We start from the raw sequence: 8,815 nt of genomic DNA on the forward strand, positions 1-8,815 counted from the left end.
TAACCTGCTTTTTTCCTAAGTGTTTTCCCAGATCACGAAATGCTTCTTCTAATGGGTGCATGGTATTCCATCTCTGGGTCATGGCAGAGTGTACACTAGCCTGCTGTTGGACACTTAGGTTTTTGACTCTTACAGACAATGCCAGATCAGTGACCTTGTGTGTACGTTTCTAGGGTTCACCCCACTTTCCGCTCTGTATTCAGGTGCTTGTTCTTGTCATTTTCTTTGGCTAGATTCCCCTACTTTGGAATTCTGAGCCAAAGAGTAGAAAAACAAGGTTTGGAGTGTGCTTTGAAAGGCCAAAGGTTTTCGTTTGATTGATAGGAAATGGAGAGAAGCCTTTCTGGAATCTGAGAGGTTTAAACAGTCAAAGTGGCTGTGGGACTGAGAAATCCACATGTCTCATGAAACATGGAAAAATGTGGGTACATGGGATTATAACTTTAGTCCCAATCCTCCATTCTTCCTGTTCCCTATTCTTTCATTCTTTTTTTTAATGGAGGTACTGGTGATTGAACCCAGGACCTTGGGTATGCTAATCATGCACTCTACCACTGGGCTATACCCACCCACTTCCCTATTCTTTCTTATCCTCCATATCTTTCCACCCTATACGGATACTTGTTCTTTTCAGGCTTATATTCACTCACTCACTCATTCATTCATTCAGCGGTAACCAGGGGTGTGTATGCATATAATGGTCAGCGGAACCCGTACCTCAGCTGCCCTCAGGGAGCGTGTGCAGAGTGAAGGACTCAGCACCAGGGAACCAACCAACACAATTCAGTGCAATGGTGGTAACAATAGGGAGCCTCCCAGGGGTCCCCAGTACTGTCTTGGGAGCCAGGGATGGCTGATAAGTGAAGAATGGTAGCAGGTAAGCAGGTGAAATACACAATGCAGATAAAGAAAGGGGGTTGGAATAGGAGAGAATGTGGGAATCTTAGGGTAGAAATTTACCAAGAACTTCTGTAGGGGTAGAACTGTGGCATTCTACCAAGTGAGCAGAAAAGTCAGGTTTCAGCCAGAACCCCAGTTTCCATGCCCAGGTAAGAAGTGGACTAGGAGTTAACTCTTCTCTTGGAGAGAAATCTCCATTGGCTTCTTCAAGCACAATCAAGGAATGATGGTAATTTTTTTTTTATTAATAGCTTTTTTGAGATCTAATTCATATACCATAAAATTCAGTCATTTAAAGTATTCAGTGGAGTGGTTTTTTGTATATTCAACATTGTGTAACTATCACCACTGTCTAATTTTAGAACATTTTCATCACCCCCAAAAGAAACACTATACCCACTAGCAGACACCCCTCATTCTGCATCCTCTCCCCTCAGTTCTAGGCAACCAAGAATCTACTTTCTGTGTCTGTGGATTTGCCTAGTCTGGGCATTTCATATAAATCAAATCATGCAACATGTGGGTTTTCTGTGACTGGCATCTTTCACTTAGCCTGATGTTTTCAGGGTTCATCTGTGGTGTTGTAATCAGTGCTTCATTCCTTTTGTGGCTAAAACAATATTCCATTGTATGAACATACCCGATTTTGTTTATCCATTCATCACCTAAGAGACATCTGGGTTGTTTCCTCATTTGGGCTGTTATGAATAAGATACACATTCAAGTTTTTAGTGTGGACGTATGTTTTCATTCATTGAGTATATTCCTAGGAGCGAAACTGCTAGGTCATAAAATAAATGTGTTTTAACATTTTGAGGAGCTGCCAAACTGTTTTTCAAAGCAGCTGCACCATTTTACAATTTCACCAGCAACATTTGTGAGTTTCAGTGTGTCCACATCCTCCATAATTTGTTATTGTCTGCTGTTTTTGTTTTAGTCATCCCAGATACAATGAAGTGGTGTCTCATTGTGGTTTTGATTTGCATTTCCCTAATAATTAATGATGTTGAATATCTTTCCATGTGCTTATTGATCATTTGTGTATCTTCTTTAGGAGAATATCTATTCAGATCCTTTGCTGTTTTTAAACCCGGGTATTTGGAAATTTTTTAAATTCCTGAGTTATAAGAGTTCTTTATATATTGTAGATATAAATCCCTTATCAAATACATGCTTTGTAATATTTTCTCCCAATCTGGAAGTAGTCTTTGATGAGACTTTTTGAAGTACAAAAGTTTTAAAATTTTGATGAAGTCCAATTTATCTAATTTTTCTTTTATCTCTTCTGCTTTCAGTGTTTTATCTAAGAAACCATTACTCAATCTACGGTCCCAAAGATTTACTCCTATGTTTGCTTCTATGATTATTATAGTTTTAGCTCTTACATTTAGGTCCATGATCCATTTTGAGTTAATTTTTGCATATGGTGTGAGATAGGGGTTCTAACTTCATTTTTTTGCATGTAGATATCCATTTGTCCCAGCATAAAAGTCACCTTTTAGGGTTGATAAATATCCAGGCAGGAAAAAATTTATCTCCTTTTCCTCCATCATCACCTAGAAGATGTTTCCTTCAACTAGTTAGAAGAAACTATACGGCAGCTCTTTGCTGGTCTGGGCAAAGGCCTTGGTTCAGAGATAAGGAAACCAAGATGGAAGCCTCAGTCAGGGGAGATTTAGATGTCTTCCTCCATCTTCATCATTGGGTGCTGAAGAAGTTTCAGGTAAGTCCAGTATGTGCATGCTCAATTCAGAGTCATATGTCCTGGTAGGATTTTCCAGTATTTTCTTTATAGCCACTCTGTTCCAGGAGGGCTGGGGGTGACTAGTGTCCTTAGGGATCCTAACCCATTCCAGGACATTGGGACCAGTGATTTTGTCTTCAGTCTGCCACTTGATTTGGGCAAGCAAGAGGTCTTAGCCTAGTTCAGGTTTATTTAAATTATTTTCAGAATTAATGTGGGAGGAACAGTAATGTCTACATTGTTTGTGCATCTTCTCTAGTTAAGGGCAGGAACAGAGCTTATTGTAATAGTAACAGCAGTATAACAACAGCTGACATGTAATGACAACTCACTGGTAAGTGCTGGTTCTCATGTAATCTTGGTAACAACCCTGAGGGAGGTCCTGGTACATTCCCATTTTACAGATGAGAAAACCGACTCTCAGAACAGTTCAGGAACTTACCCAAAATCACACAGAGGGTTTTGAGACTCTGAAGTCTAGCTTCTTAACCACTGCTTTTATTGTCTTAATCTCATTCACTTCACTCTCGGGACTTAGTCTAGCGCCTGGGACAAACTGGGTGCTTAATAAAAGGAATGCACAAGAGGAGAACAGGGGCTGCAGCTTCACTGCCTGGGTTTGGATCCTCTCAAAACCTGATGACACCGCAGTTGCATCACCCATTAAATAGAGATTGTCCTTGTCCTTCATTCAAAGAGTTGTGAAACTTCAATGAAGATTGCCTGACACATAGCGGTTGCTCAATAAATTGAGTTATTTTATTAATGAGCCTTAAAAACAGTTAAGAGGTTGAATCTTGGCTCCCAACCCTTACTAGTCATGTGATCTTTGATAAGTTATTCAACCTCATTGTGCCTCTGATTCCTGATCTGTGAAATGGGAATATTAGAACTACCTCCAGGGCTACAGTGAGGGTTAAATAACGTTCTTGTAGCCCTTAGATGAAGTGGTTGCCCCTTACTTACCACCATCTGAGTTAGCTAAGATGATGCGAGCGATTAGTGCAGAGGGTGCTGTGCGTAAACCGTCAAGTGGAGGCTGGCCCTCCTCTCTTTGGGAAGGGCCTTACACCTGGTGTGGTAAGAGAAGAGAGGACAGTGTCCCAGGCTCCCAGAGTAGTCCAGTCCACCTGGGGGACCAGTGGCATCAGAGATGATGTAAGCAGGGTTCTGGCACACCCACAATAGCCACTGCACAACAGTGTAGTCAGGCATGACTGGGAGACTCTCCGATGGTCCAAGAAAGGGGTCCCTGAGTTACACGGTCTCAGGTCACACAGCACCATCTCCTAGGACTGATGTGCTCATTAAGTGGAAACCACACATCGAGGACATGGGCCAGCACCAGGCACAGAGGGAGTGGTCCAGGGGGGATATCCTCTTGGCAGGGATTTTCATCAGCTTCATCACTCCACCCCCATCTAAACTGGTGCCCTACTGGTTTTCTGTGGCTGCCATAACACATTACCATAAATGTGGTGGTGTGAAACAACACAGATTCTGCTTGCAGTCTTGTATTCAGAAGTCTACAGTGAGTCTTAGGGGAGTAACTTCAAAGTGTCAGAAGGGCAACTTCCTTCCGGAGTCTCCAGGCACTAGTCCATCTCCTTGCCTTTTCCAGCTCCCTCATTCATTCCTTGGCTCGTGGTTCTGCCTTACTTCACCTTTTACCCCCAGCTTTCATCATCACATCACTTTTTCCCTTCTAAAGTCTCCCTCTCTCTCCCTCTTATAAGGACCCCTATGATTACATTTAGGGCCCACTGGATAATCTAGGATCATCTCCCTATCTTAAAATCCTGAACTTTATGACCTCTGCACAGTCCCTTTTGCCACATGGGGGGCATATACAGCTTCCAGGGATCCTTTGGGGAACTTTATTCAGCCCGCCATAAGCACTTAGCTCTTAACGCTCTAATATTTGTTGAGTGAATGCATGAATGTTAGACATTTAGTATTGTTGTTGGCATAATCTTGGCTTCAAGATGTGTGGTCCAGATGTGTGTGTGGATTCCTCGCCTTCAAGTCTTGCTCACATGTCACGTTCAGTGCAGATCTCCTGACCCCAGTTTAACCTTACAACCTGCTGCCTCTATTACACACACTCCTGATCTTTTATCCTGCCTAACTTCTTTTCCCCCGTGGCACATTTTTCCTTCCAGCACACTATAAAATGTACTTATTTATTATATTTATGGATATTTGTTCCTCTCCCTTACTAGAATGTAAGCTCAAAGATTAAATTCAGGGAAAGGATTTTTCTGATTTAGTCTCATATGTCCTTGAGGTCTAGCACAGGGCCTGGCACACAGTAGGTACTCGAAACACAAGTGCTGAATAAACATGAGGACTGAAGGGCCTTGTCAAGTTTCCTGTGGCTGTGGGTCTGGTTCTTTATCTTTCATGATCGATCTTGCCTTTCATGACAATGAAGGCATGGCCCATGGTGAAGCTGGTTGATCCTAGGTAACCTACGTATTATCCTGTTCACACGTCTCCACCCCGTTCTGTTAACACACTGGCAGTTTTGATTTGTGAAACACAGATAACTTCAATTCTCATCTCCACCAAGACTTGTGAAAGTCTGGGAAGGAAATGGATGGTTTGACTTTGGACATTTATTGAAGGATAGACTTGAGAATTTGGATGATTGCAAGACTGGGAGGCTGAAGTTGGTGGGGTTTGTTGTGCTGGGTTACACTGTTCCTACTCATCTGCTGGAGGTTATGACTTTGTGGTTTCTTCAGGCAGTCAGGCTCAGGATGGTCTCTGTAGAAGGGTCTTGAGCACCTGAAGAGGCCTAGTGGAGGGGCTTCAGGGCGCCCAGGGGCTCCTGAAACTGTATGTGAGTTTTTGTGTGTATGTATGTTGGTCAGGAGACAGAGTCCATCGCTTGTATCAGCTTCACCACAGGAAACTGAGGGACTTCTGCCCAGCCCCAGCTGTGAGGACACTGTGGCTCTGTGACTCTGTGACTTAGTGACATACAGGTCAAGTTAGTAGGCCGTACACAGCTCAGAAAGGAAAGGCAGCAGTTTGAAAGGTGTGCTCCCTTCTCCCCATCCCTACCCCCAACAATCCCCCAAGCCACTGTATTAAACATGCTGAACCAGGAGCTGGTTCAAATCTCATGATGACCAGTCTCAATTTCTGCAAGATTCTGGGCATTTCCTGGGGCCTCAGTTTTTCTCATAGGTACAGTTGGGATGGCTCTACTTTCTCTGATTTTTGTGTGAATATGAAAGTGCTTCAACAGTACAAAATGCTATAGAATTTCAAAGTAATCATGTCAAAGGGAACATGTACCGTTCATGCTATGGAAAAACTAGCCTGTTACCTACTCCATACACCCACCCATCCGTCCACCTACCCGTCCATCCATCCATCTCACAAACATCTGTTTCCTCACAACATACATGAAAGCTACCATGTAAGTGACAAAAGCTATATATAAAACTCCAGTCCTCATGAAAATCATGAATAAACTGAGATTCAGAGAGTTCAGATCACTTACTGAAAATCACACAGCTAGAAAGTGATGGAGCAGAGCCTCAATGAAAACCTATTTCTGTCTGATGCCAACGGCAATGTTCAACATCATGTCCAACAGAACATTCCTAAAGGCAGAGGAGAGGGGTGCTACCCAGCCTAAAGGAAGGCAAGGTGGCAGGTCTACCAAATACAGCACTTCGAAATCTGTATTTTACCTTAAACTGCACACATGTTAGAATGTACTCCACAATATGTCCATGCATGTTTTAATAGCAAAGAATTTCCCAGCTATCTTTAAGTACAAGTGATGCTTTGGGTAGGTGGTGGGGGCACCTCAATGTAGCTGTCTGCTCTAATCCCCATCACACACACCATTTTCCACATCAGATGGTTGTTGTTTATGTTTGAGTCTTATCTCCTGGGTTGGACTAGAAGCCCCTGGAGGTCAGGATCTGAATCTGATTCCTCCTTTCTCCTTCCCAAGGCTTAGCCCAGTACCCAGTATGAAACAAGCACACAGATAATGGATTAGGCAAATACTTATTGAATTCCTGTCTAACCAAGTCAGGTGCCAAGACAAATGCAGACGGATCTGATGTGGTTCCTGCTCTCAAGATATTTACAATTGAGCTGGAGAGGCCACGCTTCCAGAATCTGCCTGAAGAGGATCTTCTCAAGACACTTGGCACAGCGTTCTAAAAGCTTGGGACTGTATGTAATACAGCGATAGAAGAGACGGTAGGCAATGAAGACAGCAAACGAAAAGTTTCATTAAATAGGACAAATTTTGTGAAAATTGACAACCTGTTCATCTGGAAAGGCAGCATTGTGTCAAGTTAAGGGCACACCTTTAAGTCGCAAAGTACAAATTAATGATGTTGAAACCACCATTTCCCAAGAGGGAAAGGTCAAAAACAGTCACCTGCTCTAGACACTGGCTGTTTTGCCAGAAGGGTCTCAGTCTCTGATTGCTTGGCCTTTGAGGGTCATGTTCAGAACTTTAGCCATGCAGATAAACCCATGCTCCATTCTGACAAACTCTGGTAGGTTGGGGTCTATTAGATTCAATTCTATTCATTAGATATTTACCGAGCTCATTGTGTAGGTATCGAGGATGCACTGAGAGGCAGGGGCTTGTAATGAATGGCTCATGAACTTTGCAGTGAATCAGGGAGTCAAAAATCCTGGCTCCTCCATGCATCAGCTGAGGGACATGTGCCAGGGCCTCGATTCTGTAAACCATGGCATGGAGATCCTAATACTTATCTTGAAGGTTGTTGTAAAGATTTTTTGGGATAATGGACATAAAGCTCCCTGCACGGGGAAGTGCAGTAAGAACTCCACAAATGGGTGCTAGTAGATGGAACAATTGGAAAAAAATTAAGGAATGATTTCTGATTTCAGGAAACACTCAGTCTAGTGAAAAGACCAATGTGTTAACAGATAAATGTCATTACTGTGATGGGCATGATGAATTTTTAAATTTTTTTAAAAAGCGAACACTTGCTGAACACTTACTATCTGCCAGACACTGTGCTAAACAGTTGTACCTTGATAATCTAAATGATTTGCACAAAACCATATATAGCAGGAACCATATACAGCTATTCCCAGTGAGGAACCTAAGGCAGTGGAAGTAACATACCCGGGGGCACAGAGCTGCAAAGTGATGGAAGGAGAGTTTGAACCCAGCAATCTGGCTCCAGAGGCAGATTTCCAGGCAAAAAGAGACAGAAAGGAGCCAGGAGAGGCTTCCTAGAAGAGGTGCTGGAGTGGTGAACAGTTTTTCAGGCACCATAGTCTTGGGAGGAGGAGTCCAGGCAGGAGGGAAAAACAGATACAAAGAGCTGGCAGGATGAACAGCTCCCTCTGCTCAGGAATTCAGCTGGAACTGTGCAGAGGGTTTGGGATGGAGGATGGTGGGAGTGGAGAAAGTGAGGTGGGGAGGGAGGGGCGGGACACCTTGAGAGCCAGCCACAGGGGCTTGGGGGAACCAAGGAAGGGTGAGAAACACAGGATCATGGCATGGGGGAATGTAATCTGTGCCGACGTTCAATGGGGAAATTACTCTGGGTGGTGTGTTTGAATAATTAGGCCATATCACAGTTTCCAAGTAAATTACTGCTTTTTACGTATTGTTTATGCGCAAGTCTCACTGTCTCCGCTACTAGCCTGTAAGTTTCTTAAATGTTGACTCTAATTGCTTTTGTTCTCCCACAAGTGCCTGGCATATGGCAGGTACTTAAACATTCTTTTAAATAAATGAGTGATGAAAAGCATGAATGAATGAATGAGTCTTTGAGAATTGAATTTTAAGCTAGGTTTAAGAAAAATGTATGGATCTGAGGTGGGTCATAGACCTGAAAGGGAAAGAGAAATGAAAAAAGCTTCTAGAAGAAAGCATAGGATATTATCATAATTGTAAAGATTTTATAACAACACAAAAAGCACTAGCCATAAAAGAGAAGACTGATAAATTGAACTTCATGAAAAGTAAGAATGTCTGTTCATCAAAGATAGAGAGTGAAAAGGCACGCCACAGACTAGGAGAAGAATTTTGTGTTTCCATACATTAAAGACCTCCTAAAAACCAATTTGAAAATCCAGTTTTTAAAAAGGAGGCAAAACTTAAACAAGCACTTTTTTTTAATCTCCAAGTGATCAAAAAGCATATAAAAA

The sequence above is a fragment of the Vicugna pacos genome, chromosome 9, assembly GCF_048564905.1.
Source record: "Vicugna pacos chromosome 9, VicPac4, whole genome shotgun sequence".
NCBI lineage: Eukaryota > Metazoa > Chordata > Mammalia > Artiodactyla > Camelidae > Vicugna > Vicugna pacos.